The 16,955-nt window shown below is 40.3% G+C and overlaps 9 non-coding genes across 9 annotated transcripts; 4 read left to right on the forward strand and 5 right to left on the reverse strand.

The window, feature by feature from the left end:
- The first annotated feature begins 928 nt into the window (after positions 1–928).
- Positions 929–1,122, forward strand: LOC140225961 (U2 spliceosomal RNA). Its single transcript, XR_011900790.1, has one exon. It is a non-coding gene; the product is annotated as a U2 spliceosomal RNA (small nuclear RNA).
- A 1,676-nt stretch (positions 1,123–2,798) lies between these two features.
- On the reverse strand, positions 2,799–2,960 carry LOC140225959 (U1 spliceosomal RNA). The gene has a single exon (XR_011900788.1). It is a non-coding gene; the product is annotated as a U1 spliceosomal RNA (small nuclear RNA).
- Positions 2,961–4,955: 1,995 nt separating this feature from the next.
- On the forward strand, positions 4,956–5,062 carry LOC140225955 (U6 spliceosomal RNA). Its single transcript, XR_011900784.1, has one exon. It is a non-coding gene; the product is annotated as a U6 spliceosomal RNA (small nuclear RNA).
- Positions 5,063–5,905: 843 nt separating this feature from the next.
- Positions 5,906–6,024, reverse strand: LOC140225953 (5S ribosomal RNA). Its single transcript, XR_011900782.1, has one exon. It is a non-coding gene; the product is annotated as a 5S ribosomal RNA (ribosomal RNA).
- Positions 6,025–8,917: 2,893 nt separating this feature from the next.
- LOC140225958 (5S ribosomal RNA) lies at positions 8,918–9,036 on the forward strand. Its single transcript, XR_011900787.1, has one exon. It is a non-coding gene; the product is annotated as a 5S ribosomal RNA (ribosomal RNA).
- Positions 9,037–9,879: 843 nt separating this feature from the next.
- On the reverse strand, positions 9,880–9,986 carry LOC140225956 (U6 spliceosomal RNA). The gene has a single exon (XR_011900785.1). It is a non-coding gene; the product is annotated as a U6 spliceosomal RNA (small nuclear RNA).
- A 1,995-nt stretch (positions 9,987–11,981) lies between these two features.
- On the forward strand, positions 11,982–12,143 carry LOC140225960 (U1 spliceosomal RNA). The gene has a single exon (XR_011900789.1). It is a non-coding gene; the product is annotated as a U1 spliceosomal RNA (small nuclear RNA).
- A 1,676-nt stretch (positions 12,144–13,819) lies between these two features.
- On the reverse strand, positions 13,820–14,013 carry LOC140225954 (U2 spliceosomal RNA). The gene has a single exon (XR_011900783.1). It is a non-coding gene; the product is annotated as a U2 spliceosomal RNA (small nuclear RNA).
- A 2,064-nt stretch (positions 14,014–16,077) lies between these two features.
- Positions 16,078–16,184, reverse strand: LOC140225957 (U6 spliceosomal RNA). The gene has a single exon (XR_011900786.1). It is a non-coding gene; the product is annotated as a U6 spliceosomal RNA (small nuclear RNA).
- Between the last annotated feature and the right edge of the window lie 771 nt (positions 16,185–16,955).

Below are 16,955 nucleotides of genomic sequence, written 5' to 3' on the forward strand. Positions count from 1 at the left end.
GGACCTACTTGGGATGGACTTGAGATTTCACGCTACAGTGGTACAATATCCAACCACGAAAGGAATTAGGGAAACATGGGCTACCATAATTCACAGATCATAATATTAAAAAACTTACAGTGGAAAATATAGGTAAGAGCTCAAAGTAGGCACGAAAAATATGTATTGCCAGCATTTTATTTTGTCCTCATTCCATTGTTGAACCCAACTGAATGCACAAACGCACCACCGGTTTGAAGTATTTTGAGCGGAGGAATGAGAAATTGGTGGTTTCTTTCTTGTGGGATAGTATTGCAACACTGTGGAAATTATTTTCGGCAGAAAATCACGATTTCAATACAGGAACTTAAAAAATGTACTCGTCAATGTGGGTCCAGTCTTGGCTACATGTGTTCCTCGAACGATAAACATTTAACTTAACCTCACTTTTACAGCAAACCGTAAATAAACAACAAGTTGATGAAGTTGACAAGTTGATAAAAGGCTATTCTTGAGAGGGCAGTCGACTGTTTTACTTTCTTTCGTATCAGGAGGGTAAATCCAACTTTGGGATGAGATTGTCAACTCTCACTCCGACAAAAAGGAAATTTGGTCGGTCGGGTAATGCCTGTAAATTTGAATTTGTTGAAATCTGGCATCAGCGTGACAATCATTCTTAGGGCGAATGTAATGCGGTCGTTGCTCACCAGGTAGAGTTGCCTCGCTGTAGAAATGCCTTGTCGTTCTGAATCGAAAAAATAAATTTATTTATGTAAAATGGATGCTCGAGGATTTCAGAAAATTTAGAGGAGATTTTGAAGTATATTAAAAAATAAATGAAGGACCCCTCATTGGCCTATGAGGTTGGTGGGAAAGGGTGAAAGGTGGCAACTCGGGGAAAGAGGCGAAATGCATTCGGGTGCCCTGTCACGTGAGCCCTAACTTCGGTATCGCTTCTCGGCCTTAATGGCTAAGATCAAAGTGTAGTATCTGTTCTTATCAGCTTAATATCTGATACGACCCGCACTGCGGGTCCAGTATATTAAACTTATTTTTGGAAACAGGCGGAGTGTTAGGGGCTTGCTCCACCTCTGCCACGGATCGGCCCGGTATTGCAGTACCGCCGGGATCGGTCCAATAATCTTTATCATCTCCCTCTACTCAAGAATTATTAGCCATTTACAGAAATCACGTTGCTTGTGGCCTTACTTTAGACCGTCCTCGTCTGTCCGATTAAAGAGCAGGCTTGCACGTTCATCACCTATCATTGAGGTCTGTGGAATGGGGCAGTCTCATTGCGATATCCGGTACCCGTCGGATCGCAGGAGATTTCTCAGTTGGACCACGTATAGCAGAGAGTAACTAAGCCACATCAGCTATTCCCAAATTTAATTGAGAAATTTAATTTATCACATGAAGACGGTTGTGCGGATTTGAGTGCAAATTTCAGTGAATTTGCTGCTGCACAATACGAGGAAAATTTCTTAAAATTTTCCAAGGAATCCACACAAACGTTCTCTTGTAAAAAAATTGAAGGGCCGGATAGACGAGGAAGCCAAGGGGTGCTGGACTACAGGGTGGCATGAAACGTAAGAAAGAAATGAAAGATTGGAAGTTTCAGTGAAATATTTCATGAAATTTCACGAGGCTATGAAATATTTCATATTTTTCAGAGGCTAGAGTATGCAACCCGCACTCAAACACACGAAAAAGTAGAAGAAAGTCAAAATTTTACATTTTGCTAACCATGGGAAGGAACCGGTATTTTTCAATATCTTTCATAAATTTCCGAAATTTGAATGAAATATTTCACGTGAAATTTCAAGATTTTATTTTTCATGAAATTTTGCCACCCTGCAGAGCCGCCCGGGCCCCTGTGCCAGCTTCTTTTTTTTCAGAACAGGGGCCTGTAATTTTTTTTCTTTTTTCTTTTAAGGACAGGGGCCCGTCGATACTTTTCATCGTTTCAACTTTCATCATTTTCTAGTTTCCCCTTTCATTTAATGCCAATAAGTATTTGCATCCAAATTTCTATGCCGTTTAACCTGTTCCGTTTTCAACTTTTAGGTGATTTTTAATGTATATACTGGCAAAAATAGTTTAAGGCCATTGTTTCTCTACAATTTAGGACCCTTTTTCAGATTTATTAATAAATTTCCAGCAAAATAAATGAGAAATTTCCTTAATTTTTCATCACTAAAATCGATTAAATGGCTGTCTGAAAGTTCCCAGATTTACGAATTTTCCGGAGGGGGAGGGGCGGACCCCTCGCGCGTACCAGCCGCCCGGGCCCTTAAGTTTCTTTCCAGCCCTGGTTTCGATTTTTCGACCCCCGACCCCCGGACTAGGACCTTCCGCAATTTAGAAAGCGGATATTTAGGTTGAGAAGGGGAGGTGCATGAAAGTGGAAACTTTAAAACGACACAGGTATCTCGTGAACGGAGAGGGGTTATTATCGTGGCATGAATACATTTAAAGGATACTGTGCGTTCTAAGCTGATAATAATGAAATTGTTCCGTCTCAAAATTTTAGTCCATTGCCGCACCTCAAATTTTCAATTGTTACACCTTAGACTAAGGAGTTAAGGAATCGTACGAAAAATAATCGCGGAGTTCAGGACCACGGGTAATTCTGGGTCCTGGGACTCGTAACAACATGCCAGGCTGCGGCATACTGCAACGTACCGGATCGTCTATTATAGCAGCCGTTCTTTCATGTTGAATGTGAGCAATCTTCGCAATGCGGCGTGGTCTATTCACTGGATCACGCAGGGCATTGGAAGATTATATGCCTTCTGAGGGGTGATGTATTAGATTATCCGGGACAGCGCGAACGCAGTCCCGACTCCCAAAAATTACGCGCCCGAGGTATCTACATTTGAGATACTCGCAGGGGTCAGCCCAACCGGAGTGCAATGGAAGGGCCTCGCCCTGGGGGAACCGCCTTCTTGATCACGGTAGCCCCCACGCCAGGTAAGTATGAATGTCGAGTGCGATGCTTGGGGTACCCACCAAAATTGAACCTCCCTCAGTCACCGAGTGTGCAAAATATTCATTTCATGCGCATTGAGATTGAGTGTGAAAGAGAATTAGATTAGCCGTTGCAATCGATTGATCATTCCTTCAAATTAGACTTCCTTTAGCTCACCAGTCACAAAATATTATTTTCTGATTAAAAAGAGAATGAAACTGATCAGAAACAAATCACTCCAGTGGAGTGAGTCATCGTGCACACGCTGTACTTTATCTCCTGGAAGTGCAGATGTGAGTCGTCAGAGAGCGCCTCCTCCTTGGCTACGGTTAGGTTAGGTTAGACAAAACTCGGACAGATCGCGTTCAGAACAGATCAACTATCAACTCAAGGAGCGCCGAATTTAAACTCGCGTGAGAGAGTTCACAAATAGACATTCAGCAATGCGCTGGTGTTCTTCGGTATTGTACTTTATCTTCAAAGCACTTTATTATTTCAAAGCACCAAAAATGTATTTTTAAAGAATATGGCAAACTGCCATATTGCTTATCTACCAGTTTCCAACATTTTCATTGAGAAAAAAAAGCAATGTCCAAAACAACAATCAAAACTAACACAACCAATGCAACAAGCACCTCGGACACAACAAATTCAAGTTATGTTTGATCAAACATAACTTACACATGAACAACCAACACACAAAACACAACAATCATATCAAACGCGTCACACACAAGAAACATCCAAGAAGCGAAACACACCAAAATACACGAACGCACAACTGGACTACATTTTGCAATTTGGAACTATAAATTCTAGCCCGGTTTAAAAACAACGTATGTGCCATTAGTTTCCCTATGCACATGTAAGTTTTTTTCCAGAAAAACCAGAATTTACAGTTCCAAATTGCAAAATGCAGTCCAACCAATAAGTACATCTGTTACATTTGAACACGATTGGAACTCTGAAGGTGTTTCGTGTGTTTGTAATGATTGATTTTTCCTCTATGTTTGATCTGTTCCAAATTGTGCTCAAATCTGATCGACGATAATATTTTTGAAGCTCATAAAATACACCCACTGAAATAAATGATAGAATATAGATAGAGAATCACTGCTGACGGAAGAAAGCAAGAGAACTTGTGACTTTTCTTCCCCAAGTCCCCACTTCATCTCATCTCTCGTAAATAAGGGGACAGAAAGAACTGAGAAAACTTAAATGCCAAACATACATTTTCCAAAATTCGACGATTGTTACGTGCATGCAAAATTTCTTGGAATAACATAATTTCGAATTTCATGGAATTATGAGTGATTCAATGCAATTTTAATAAGTTCTTGATATGGTCTCAGGAGGCCATGCATGAAACGTCTTGGTTACGAAATCTTTTCAAAGCCCTAAATTTCAATTTTTTAATGGTTAAATTCAACAAATTTCGCGCGAATACCATGAGACCTCAAATTCTTATTTTTCATGATTTTTCCAATCTCATTTCGGTTAGGTACTAGCTTTTTTTTTTTTAACGTTTTCGTACATTCATTCCGTCCGTGGAAAATTTATGCATGGATAGGAGAATGAAAACGCTCTCGGAAAATAAATTTCATGAAATACCTTACAATCGCGATGAGTGATTTCACTTTGAATATATGTGAACACCTCAGCCCTCAGCCTCCCCCTGACTGGTGCGCGGTGCCGCTGATTTGTACTCTCCAACAGAGAGCGCTGCTGGTCCTCGTCGACAAGCCGGCCCGTGCACCCCCGTGTTGAATCTTAGCGCGGTCGAGCAATTTTCATGATCGTTTAATGTCAATTTAAAGTTTAAACAATAGCTAATTGGTCAATTTTTCTTTCTGATCTTAAATTTGCTCAATAATTCACATCAATCAAATCCGTACAACATGCGAAAAAAAGGGATCACTACGACGGCAAACTCTCCGACAACAGGAGTAGTAACTTTCTTCTTTAGCGAGTCAGTATATAATTCGGAACCTTTTCGGCACCCCTCGTACTCGCTTCGGCGGTACATATACTAAAATTGGAACGATACAGAGAAGATTAGCATGGCCCCTGCGCAAGGATGACACGCAAAATCGTGAAGCGTTCCACATTTTTTGGCAACTTTTTCTTCATGGAAGCATCTTTCTTTGCTTCCCAAGTTTTTACTGGATCTATGTAATCATACTTTCATACATAAAGGTACACTATTAATAGACGAGGAGGGTCTCGCCCAAAAAATTTTAACCGGAAAGATCTATAAATGCCACCATTATATTTCGATGTCATTTTTGTTAATGTTAGCGGATCTGTCGGTCTGGCAGGTCATATCGGTGACTTTCAATGGGTGACTTCAAATTTCAAAAAAATTTGCCAAAATTTAACTGGAGAGATCTATTTATGAAATCTTACCAACGAGTAGAATGTGATGCCCAGAACGCAAATGAATCGGTCGGCAGTCGAAATTGGCGACCGAATATAGTCGCCAGACCAATTTAAAATTTTAAAAATTGCCCAAATTTTAACCGGAAAGATCTACCGATGAAACCAGTCGCATTTTATTGGAAAAATAGTCACGTGACGATATTTCTCGGTCTGGCAGTCGATATCGCTGACGAAGGTCCTGCCAGACCATCCTAAAGTAGAGAAATTGCATTTTAGTTAATATCGGGGTACTAATGGATGTGTGAGTTTTGAAAGGGCTGCATGAGTACCTACGGTTTCGGCCATTCGTCAGAAATTTATCCCTAAAGTAAAATGACTTGGTCTGGCAGTCAAAATCGACGATAGAATGGTCGCCAGGCCAATTTAAAATTTGAAAATTTTTCGAAATTTCAACCGATGTCTCTCCGACAAAACAACCAAAAAACCTTTGCTCCGTGGTCGAAAAATCGAAATCCCATCAAACCATATCCATTTCCAGTGGGGGCCTGGAAAAAAACAAGTGAGGAGAAAAAAGGAAGCCAACAGCACGCAGTGTTCCCAAGCGGTCTCCCATCTAAGTACTAACTACGCCCGACGTTGCTTAACTTCGGTGATCGGACGAGAACCGGTGCTTTCAACGTGGTATGGCCGTTGGCGATTGAGCAAGAAACATTCTGAGTATATAAGATTCCTCTCCATCGACAGGTTACTCGATAAACTATATTCAAAATTTTATTTTTGGAAAAATGAAGTAAAAAGTTTCATTCAAGTCGCAAAGATACCAAATGAGTTCATCCACCGAGGCGAAAAATGGTGGCGAAAATGCGAATGGCGATGGTGGATGCGGATTTTCCCGTTATTTTTCCGCCACCATTTTGACGATATTCAGTGTTTCAAAAATCTAATGAAAGATTAATTTTTTTCGAGCCAAAAACCACCAGGGTATTGACTTTTGTGCAAAGCCATCGGTAAACAGCCGTGATATGGATTTTCCGACATTTTTTCGCCGCCATTTTAAAATTTTTAAAAATTTCAAACATCCAATGAAAGATTCGTTCTTCTCGTGCCGAAATACCCCCGGATACCAAGTCTCATACAAATCCGACGATAATCAGCCTAAATATCCACTCCCCGCTCTAAGCCGCCATTTTGAAAAGAACTGACATTTCTGGAAAACTAATGCCAGAATCGTTTATCTCGTCTCGAAAAAACCTAGGATTCTGAGTTTCAGACCAATCCGACGATAAAAAACGGAGATGCCAAATTTCCGTCATTTTGAACTTTGACCGGCCGCCATTTTGCCAAAAATCAACATTTTGACCTGCGGTTTGCGCCGAAAATGTTCTTTTTTTATTGTCTTTCGAATGAGGTATCACAAAAGGGGGGTTGCTATTTGAAAAAAAAAGTTAGCCCCCGCCCCCCCCCCCCAAATTTAGGGGGAACCAAAAAGTTGCTACCTTAAACCGAGGAACATTCCTAAAGTTCCAAACTTCAATCTCATTTAGGAAAAAAGTTACAGGGGTGGTAGGTGACTTTAGGATAACCGTGTATATATTTTAAACTGCTTGTGCCTGTATGCCTGTATGTTTTTTAACTGCTGGTATTTTCTCGGAAAAAAGTCGATCCATCGTTCTCCCGGCAAAGTCGATTGTCCTCGGAGGACGAACTTATTTGGTATCTTTGCGACTTGAATGAAACTTTTTTACTTCTTTTTTCCAAAAATAAAATTTTGAATACAGGGTGTACCAAAAGTCCGTCCCACCCCTGCTAACTTGAACGAATGTTGGCAAGTCCCCAAATTTCGGGAAAAGTTAAAAAAAAAACGAAATTTAAGGTGATTTTTGACCGTTTGAATTTCGTTTTTTTTTTTTTTTTTTTTAACTTTTCCCGAAATTTGGGGACTTGCCAACGTAATGTTGAACTAATTTTGACCTTACTGAGATCATGTGGAGGCAAATCTAGGGGAAATTGGCTTATTTCGCGGGAAAATTGAATGACCTTTGAATTGACGTATTTGGGGGTCCGAGCGGCCGAGCCCCCCTTAAAATTAAATCGAAGTGATTTCTGCAATTTTTACTTAAAAGCTAACTTAATTATCGTTTAAACGATAATTAAGTTAGCTTTTAAGTAAAAATTGCAGAAATCACTTCGATTTAATTTTAAGGGGGGCTCGGCCGCTCGGACCCCCAAATACGTCAATTCAAAGGTCATTCAATTTTCCCGCGAAATAAGCCAATTTCCCCTAGATTTGCCTCCACATGATCTCAGTAAGGTCAAAATTAGTTCAACATTACGTTGGCAAGTCCCCAAATTTCGGGAAAAGTTAAAAAAAAAAAAAAAAAAAACGAAATTCAAACGGTCAAAAATCACCTTAAATTTCGTTTTTTTTTTAACTTTTCCCGAAATTTGGGGACTTGCCAACATTCGTTCAAGTTAGCAGGGGTGGGACGGACTTTTGGTACACCCTGTATTCAAAATTTTATTTTTGGAAAAAAGAAGTAAAAAAGTTTCATTCAAGTCGCAAAGATACCAAATAAGTTCGTCCTCCGAGGACAATCGACTTTGCCGGGAGAACGATGGATCGACTTTTTTCCGAGAAAATACCAGCAGTTAAAAAACATACAGGCATACAGGCACAAGCAGTTTAAAATATATACACGGTTATCCTAAAGTCACCTACCACCCCTGTAACTTTTTTCCTAAATGAGATTGAAGTTTGGAACTTTAGGAATGTTCCTCGGTTTAAGGTAGCAACTTTTTGGTTCCCCCTAAATTTGGGGGGGGGGGGGCGGGGGCTAACTTTTTTTTTCAAATAGCAACCCCCCTTTTGTGATACCTCATTCGAAAGACAATAAAAAAAGAACATTTTCGGCGCAAACCGCAGGTCAAAATGTTGATTTTTGGCAAAATGGCGGCCGGTCAAAGTTCAAAATGACGGAAATTTGGCATCTCCGTTTTTTATCGTCGGATTGGTCTGAAACTCAGAATCCTAGGTTTTTTCGAGACGAGATAAACGATTCTGGCATTAGTTTTCCAGAAATGTCAGTTCTTTTCAAAATGGCGGCTTAGAGCGGGGAGTGGATATTTAGGCTGATTATCGTCGGATTTGTATGAGACTTGGTATCCGGGGGTATTTCGGCACGAGAAGAACGAATCTTTCATTGGATGTTTGAAATTTTTAAAAATTTTAAAATGGCGGCGAAAAAATGTCGGAAAATCCATATCACGGCTGTTTACCGATGGCTTTGCACAAAAGTCAATACCCTGGTGGTTTTTGGCTCGAAAAAAATTAATCTTTCATTAGATTTTTGAAACACTGAATATCGTCAAAATGGTGGCGGAAAAATAACGGGAAAATCCGCATCCACCATCGCCATTCGCATTTTCGCCACCATTTTTCGCCTCGGTGGATGAACTCATTTGGTATCTTTGCGACTTGAATGAAACTTTTTACTTCATTTTTCCAAAAATAAAATTTTGAATATAGTTTATCGAGTAACCTGTCGATGGAGAGGAATCTTATATACTCAGAATGTTTCTTGCTCAATCGCCAACGGCCATACCACGTTGAAAGCACCGGTTCTCGTCCGATCACCGAAGTTAAGCAACGTCGGGCGTAGTTAGTACTTAGATGGGAGACCGCTTGGGAACACTGCGTGCTGTTGGCTTCCTTTTTTCTCCTCACTTGTTTTTTTCCAGGCCCCCACTGGAAATGGATATGGTTTGATGGGATTTCGATTTTTCGACCACGGAGCAAAGGTTTTTTGGTTGTTTTGTCGGAGAGACATCGGTTGAAATTTCGAAAAATTTTCAAATTTTAAATTGGCCTGGCGACCATTCTATCGTCGATTTTGACTGCCAGACCAAGTCATTTTACTTTAGGGATAAATTTCTGACGAATGGCCGAAACCGTAGGTACTCATGCAGCCCTTTCAAAACTCACACATCCATTAGTACCCCGATATTAACTAAAATGCAATTTCTCTACTTTAGGATGGTCTGGCAGGACCTTCGTCAGCGATATCGACTGCCAGACCGAGAAATATCGTCACGTGACTATTTTTCCAATAAAATGCGACTGGTTTCATCGGTAGATCTTTCCGGTTAAAATTTGGGCAATTTTTAAAATTTTAAATTGGTCTGGCGACTATATTCGGTCGCCAATTTCGACTGCCGACCGATTCATTTGCGTTCTGGGCATCACATTCTACTCGTTGGTAAGATTTCATAAATAGATCTCTCCAGTTAAATTTTGGCAAATTTTTTTGAAATTTGAAGTCACCCATTGAAAGTCACCGATATGACCTGCCAGACCGACAGATCCGCTAACATTAACAAAAATGACATCGAAATATAATGGTGGCATTTATAGATCTTTCCGGTTAAAATTTTTTGGGCGAGACCCTCCTCGTCTATTAATAGTGTACCTTTATGTATGAAAGTATGATTACATAGATCCAGTAAAAACTTGGGAAGCAAAGAAAGATGCTTCCATGAAGAAAAAGTTGCCAAAAAATGTGGAACGCTTCACGATTTTGCGTGTCATCCTTGCGCAGGGGCCATGCTAATCTTCTCTGTATCGTTCCAATTTTAGTATATGTACCGCCGAAGCGAGTACGAGGGGTGCCGAAAAGGTTCCGAATTATATACTGACTCGCTAAAGAAGAAAGTTACTACTCCTGTTGTCGGAGAGTTTGCCGTCGTAGTGATCCCTTTTTTTCGCATGTTGTACGGATTTGATTGATGTGAATTATTGAGCAAATTTAAGATCAGAAAGAAAAATTGACCAATTAGCTATTGTTTAAACTTTAAATTGACATTAAACGATCATGAAAATTGCTCGACCGCGCTAAGATTCAACACGGGGGTGCACGGGCCGGCTTGTCGACGAGGACCAGCAGCGCTCTCTGTTGGAGAGTACAAATCAGCGGCACCGCGCACCAGTCAGGGGGAGGCTGAGGGCTGAGGTGTTCACATATATTCAAAGTGAAATCACTCATCGCGATTGTAAGGTATTTCATGAAATTTATTTTCCGAGAGCGTTTTCATTCTCCTATCCATGCATAAATTTTCCACGGACGGAATGAATGTACGAAAACGTTAAAAAAAAAAAAGCTAGTACCTAACCGAAATGAGATTGGAAAAATCATGAAAAATAAGAATTTGAGGTCTCATGGTATTCGCGCGAAATTTGTTGAATTTAACCATTAAAAAATTGAAATTTAGGGCTTTGAAAAGATTTCGTAACCAAGACGTTTCATGCATGGCCTCCTGAGACCATATCAAGAACTTATTAAAATTGCATTGAATCACTCATAATTCCATGAAATTCGAAATTATGTTATTCCAAGAAATTTTGCATGCACGTAACAATCGTCGAATTTTGGAAAATGTATGTTTGGCATTTAAGTTTTCTCAGTTCTTTCTGTCCCCTTATTTACGAGAGATGAGATGAAGTGGGGACTTGGGGAAGAAAAGTCACAAGTTCTCTTGCTTTCTTCCGTCAGCAGTGATTCTCTATCTATATTCTATCATTTATTTCAGTGGGTGTATTTTATGAGCTTCAAAAATATTATCGTCGATCAGATTTGAGCACAATTTGGAACAGATCAAACATAGAGGAAAAATCAATCATTACAAACACACGAAACACCTTCAGAGTTCCAATCGTGTTCAAATGTAACAGATGTACTTATTGGTTGGACTGCATTTTGCAATTTGGAACTGTAAATTCTGGTTTTTCTGGAAAAAAACTTACATGTGCATAGGGAAACTAATGGCACATACGTTGTTTTTAAACCGGGCTAGAATTTATAGTTCCAAATTGCAAAATGTAGTCCAGTTGTGCGTTCGTGTATTTTGGTGTGTTTCGCTTCTTGGATGTTTCTTGTGTGTGACGCGTTTGATATGATTGTTGTGTTTTGTGTGTTGGTTGTTCATGTGTAAGTTATGTTTGATCAAACATAACTTGAATTTGTTGTGTCCGAGGTGCTTGTTGCATTGGTTGTGTTAGTTTTGATTGTTGTTTTGGACATTGCTTTTTTTTCTCAATGAAAATGTTGGAAACTGGTAGATAAGCAATATGGCAGTTTGCCATATTCTTTAAAAATACATTTTTGGTGCTTTGAAATAATAAAGTGCTTTGAAGATAAAGTACAATACCGAAGAACACCAGCGCATTGCTGAATGTCTATTTGTGAACTCTCTCACGCGAGTTTAAATTCGGCGCTCCTTGAGTTGATAGTTGATCTGTTCTGAACGCGATCTGTCCGAGTTTTGTCTAACCTAACCTAACCGTAGCCAAGGAGGAGGCGCTCTCTGACGACTCACATCTGCACTTCCAGGAGATAAAGTACAGCGTGTGCACGATGACTCACTCCACTGGAGTGATTTGTTTCTGATCAGTTTCATTCTCTTTTTAATCAGAAAATAATATTTTGTGACTGGTGAGCTAAAGGAAGTCTAATTTGAAGGAATGATCAATCGATTGCAACGGCTAATCTAATTCTCTTTCACACTCAATCTCAATGCGCATGAAATGAATATTTTGCACACTCGGTGACTGAGGGAGGTTCAATTTTGGTGGGTACCCCAAGCATCGCACTCGACATTCATACTTACCTGGCGTGGGGGCTACCGTGATCAAGAAGGCGGTTCCCCCAGGGCGAGGCCCTTCCATTGCACTCCGGTTGGGCTGACCCCTGCGAGTATCTCAAATGTAGATACCTCGGGCGCGTAATTTTTGGGAGTCGGGACTGCGTTCGCGCTGTCCCGGATAATCTAATACATCACCCCTCAGAAGGCATATAATCTTCCAATGCCCTGCGTGATCCAGTGAATAGACCACGCCGCATTGCGAAGATTGCTCACATTCAACATGAAAGAACGGCTGCTATAATAGACGATCCGGTACGTTGCAGTATGCCGCAGCCTGGCATGTTGTTACGAGTCCCAGGACCCAGAATTACCCGTGGTCCTGAACTCCGCGATTATTTTTCGTACGATTCCTTAACTCCTTAGTCTAAGGTGTAACAATTGAAAATTTGAGGTGCGGCAATGGACTAAAATTTTGAGACGGAACAATTTCATTATTATCAGCTTAGAACGCACAGTATCCTTTAAATGTATTCATGCCACGATAATAACCCCTCTCCGTTCACGAGATACCTGTGTCGTTTTAAAGTTTCCACTTTCATGCACCTCCCCTTCTCAACCTAAATATCCGCTTTCTAAATTGCGGAAGGTCCTAGTCCGGGGGTCGGGGGTCGAAAAATCGAAACCAGGGCTGGAAAGAAACTTAAGGGCCCGGGCGGCTGGTACGCGCGAGGGGTCCGCCCCTCCCCCTCCGGAAAATTCGTAAATCTGGGAACTTTCAGACAGCCATTTAATCGATTTTAGTGATGAAAAATTAAGGAAATTTCTCATTTATTTTGCTGGAAATTTATTAATAAATCTGAAAAAGGGTCCTAAATTGTAGAGAAACAATGGCCTTAAACTATTTTTGCCAGTATATACATTAAAAATCACCTAAAAGTTGAAAACGGAACAGGTTAAACGGCATAGAAATTTGGATGCAAATACTTATTGGCATTAAATGAAAGGGGAAACTAGAAAATGATGAAAGTTGAAACGATGAAAAGTATCGACGGGCCCCTGTCCTTAAAAGAAAAAAGAAAAAAAATTACAGGCCCCTGTTCTGAAAAAAAAGAAGCTGGCACAGGGGCCCGGGCGGCTCTGCAGGGTGGCAAAATTTCATGAAAAATAAAATCTTGAAATTTCACGTGAAATATTTCATTCAAATTTCGGAAATTTATGAAAGATATTGAAAAATACCGGTTCCTTCCCATGGTTAGCAAAATGTAAAATTTTGACTTTCTTCTACTTTTTCGTGTGTTTGAGTGCGGGTTGCATACTCTAGCCTCTGAAAAATATGAAATATTTCATAGCCTCGTGAAATTTCATGAAATATTTCACTGAAACTTCCAATCTTTCATTTCTTTCTTACGTTTCATGCCACCCTGTAGTCCAGCACCCCTTGGCTTCCTCGTCTATCCGGCCCTTCAATTTTTTTACAAGAGAACGTTTGTGTGGATTCCTTGGAAAATTTTAAGAAATTTTCCTCGTATTGTGCAGCAGCAAATTCACTGAAATTTGCACTCAAATCCGCACAACCGTCTTCATGTGATAAATTAAATTTCTCAATTAAATTTGGGAATAGCTGATGTGGCTTAGTTACTCTCTGCTATACGTGGTCCAACTGAGAAATCTCCTGCGATCCGACGGGTACCGGATATCGCAATGAGACTGCCCCATTCCACAGACCTCAATGATAGGTGATGAACGTGCAAGCCTGCTCTTTAATCGGACAGACGAGGACGGTCTAAAGTAAGGCCACAAGCAACGTGATTTCTGTAAATGGCTAATAATTCTTGAGTAGAGGGAGATGATAAAGATTATTGGACCGATCCCGGCGGTACTGCAATACCGGGCCGATCCGTGGCAGAGGTGGAGCAAGCCCCTAACACTCCGCCTGTTTCCAAAAATAAGTTTAATATACTGGACCCGCAGTGCGGGTCGTATCAGATATTAAGCTGATAAGAACAGATACTACACTTTGATCTTAGCCATTAAGGCCGAGAAGCGATACCGAAGTTAGGGCTCACGTGACAGGGCACCCGAATGCATTTCGCCTCTTTCCCCGAGTTGCCACCTTTCACCCTTTCCCACCAACCTCATAGGCCAATGAGGGGTCCTTCATTTATTTTTTAATATACTTCAAAATCTCCTCTAAATTTTCTGAAATCCTCGAGCATCCATTTTACATAAATAAATTTATTTTTTCGATTCAGAACGACAAGGCATTTCTACAGCGAGGCAACTCTACCTGGTGAGCAACGACCGCATTACATTCGCCCTAAGAATGATTGTCACGCTGATGCCAGATTTCAACAAATTCAAATTTACAGGCATTACCCGACCGACCAAATTTCCTTTTTGTCGGAGTGAGAGTTGACAATCTCATCCCAAAGTTGGATTTACCCTCCTGATACGAAAGAAAGTAAAACAGTCGACTGCCCTCTCAAGAATAGCCTTTTATCAACTTGTCAACTTCATCAACTTGTTGTTTATTTACGGTTTGCTGTAAAAGTGAGGTTAAGTTAAATGTTTATCGTTCGAGGAACACATGTAGCCAAGACTGGACCCACATTGACGAGTACATTTTTTAAGTTCCTGTATTGAAATCGTGATTTTCTGCCGAAAATAATTTCCACATAGTTGCGACTTGCCATACTATATTCGACAAGAACGAAACCACCAATTTTATATTACTCCGCACACCCAAAGTTCTCTATGTGTCATATATTGACAGGAGAGCAAGCTTTTTTTATAAATTAGAACTATGTAGATTCGTTTTTTTTTTTTTTTTTCAACTCAAAAGCCCCACTTGCACTGAGTTATCAGTCTGAAATAGACAAATATGGCGACCCGCTGCTTCCGCATAAAATTCCGTTTTCCAGTGTCTTTCAAATGAGCCATCAGAACAGGAAACTGCCATTTGAGAAAGAAGTCGAGGGCGCCTCATCCGTCGGTGTCCCGTGATATTTCAATACGCCAACCTCTGGGATACGCATAAGTGTGTTTTTCGAATAACTTTGGATTGCATTTTGCAAAAAGGAACCACTAGCATTGCAATGTTGCTAAGATTGTGCAACTTCTTTTGTCTTGGAGGAAAAACCCCATTATCCCTTAATAGTTTCTATTTTACTCGCTAAAAACTGTAAATTTAAGACAAAAATTACCATCTAAATTTCATAGTTTTTCACAATTTCCACAATTTTATTACAAAGGATGAAGTTGCACAATCTTAGCATTATTGCAATGCCAGTGGTTCCTTTTTGCAAAATGCAATCCTTATATCTCCCGTGGGAACTTTTGTTGCCTATACGTAAATTTGCAGGAGAACCTGAAATTGACTATCTATGCAAATAGGATGGGAGAATATTGCTGAGTCCACAAAATGCTGTAGGAGGTCTAAGGGTAAAAAATTAAAAAATTGGAATCAGAGTCTTCGAATGAACTTATATGAGTCGGGCAGATGAATTTTGAACACTAAGCTGGTGTTACGCCAAGAGATCCATGGAACGCTCGAGTTCGTTCGCTCTTTTTTTTGCCAACACTTTAATTTGCATTTTAGCGGTATTGATTTTTTTAGGAGATAAACCATTATCTTGTAGGGCGGCGTTGCTTCCTAACTTTTTTAATACTATTCCAACAACTTATCTGAAGTCCCGCCTCATTATCGATCGGTTAAAGCGCTCTCCTCGGACTTTCAAAACTCGACATAGTATGACTTAGTATATATGCCGGGTTAGTATGAAAAAACAAAAGAATTAAATAGCAAATAGAAGTAAATTAAATAATAAAACCAAAATAAAATAATACGTTGATTTCAATGGTTCATGGTCCTTTCACTTGACGTTTCAATCGGGTCGGGCCTTTCTTTTTTCCCCTTCTTTTTCCAACGTACTCCGTCCTTTCCTCAATCCTCGCCACTTATGAAATTTTGAAGGAAAATAGACACCGCACCGAGGAATCCAAAACTGAGGTATTATGTCCATATATATGACAATGTGGGTACTTGGTAACACGTAGATCGGGTCAAAACTTGGGGAGTAAAGGAAGATGCTTCCATGAAGAAAAAGTTGCCAAAAAATGTGGAACGCTTCACGATTTTGCGTGTCATCCTTGCGCAGGGGCCATGCTAATCTTCTCTGTATCGTTCCAATTTTAGTATATGTACCGCCGAAGCGAGTACGAAGGGTGCCGAAAAGGTTCCGAATTATATACTGACTTGCTAAAGAAGAAAATTAGTACTCCTGTTGTCGGAGAGTTTGCCGTCGTATTGATCCCTTTTTATCGCATGTTGTACGGATTTCATTGGTGTGAATTATTGAGCAAATTTAAGATCAGAAAGAAAAATTGACCAATCAGCTATTGTTCAAACTTTAAATTGGCATTAAACGATCATGAAAATTGCTCGACCGCGCTAAGATTCAACACGGGGGTGCACGGGCCGGCTTGTCGACGAGGACTAGCAGCGCTCTCTGTTGGAGAGTACAAATCAGCGGCACCGCGCACCAGTCAGAAGGGGTAGGCAGCGATCAGGGAGTCAGGGCCGAAGGGGCGAAGTGCTTAAAAAATAATGAAATATAAGAATTCGAAATCTGATGCACGGGTATCGGGTAGGGGCTGTCGGATGATAGGCACATTTTTTGGGGTAGTACCCCAATTAATCGAAAACATATCCGTATCATCCAACGAAGTGGGGTTGCACCACCATTTTAGAGGAATTCCTAGTACTTTTTTCCGTGTAATGTTCTTGTGAAATTTCTTGAAGTTATTTGCCGTGGCCCATGTTCTTGTGAAACTTCTTGAAGTTATTTGCCGTGGCCCTTTCAACGAAATATTCAAAAATTGACAATAAAGCCTAGTTTTAATTCGAGAAGAGGAAACGAGAGAGGGAAGAATAATTCTCTACGGCTGTGAGTTTTAAAATTATTTTATTCAGATCACTTGACTTTCTTTA

This window comes from Bemisia tabaci, unplaced genomic scaffold (assembly GCF_918797505.1).
Source record: "Bemisia tabaci unplaced genomic scaffold, PGI_BMITA_v3".
Classification (NCBI taxonomy): domain Eukaryota; kingdom Metazoa; phylum Arthropoda; class Insecta; order Hemiptera; family Aleyrodidae; genus Bemisia; species Bemisia tabaci.